Source organism: Arachis ipaensis, chromosome B03, assembly GCF_000816755.2.
Source record: "Arachis ipaensis cultivar K30076 chromosome B03, Araip1.1, whole genome shotgun sequence".
In the NCBI taxonomy this organism is placed as follows: domain Eukaryota; kingdom Viridiplantae; phylum Streptophyta; class Magnoliopsida; order Fabales; family Fabaceae; genus Arachis; species Arachis ipaensis.
Window position 1 is genome coordinate 101,290,866 of NC_029787.2, and position 375 is coordinate 101,291,240.

Sequence of the window (375 nt, forward strand, 5' to 3'; positions counted from 1 at the left end):
TGTTTTGTCCAGAACTCAGAACTCAGATAAATTTTATTAACAAAAAAATTTAATGAATTTATCTGATTAAAATAATATCCCGAATCAAAATAGATTGAAATTTTTTTTTTTTTTTGTTAAAAATTTAAATTTTTGAAAAATTACACCCATCACTATTCTAAAAAGGTAATTTAATATTTTACACCAAAATGAGTATAAAAAATAGTTTTTGTTTAAAGAAAAAATATTATAAATTTTTTAACATGTCATTCACTCTCAAAATTTTATATTTTTTCAATATTCACTCTCAAAGAAATGTTATAAATTTCTAAAAAATACCTATCATTGTAGAAAAATTACATAATATCCTTAGATAAATATCTTTTTTTTTAATTT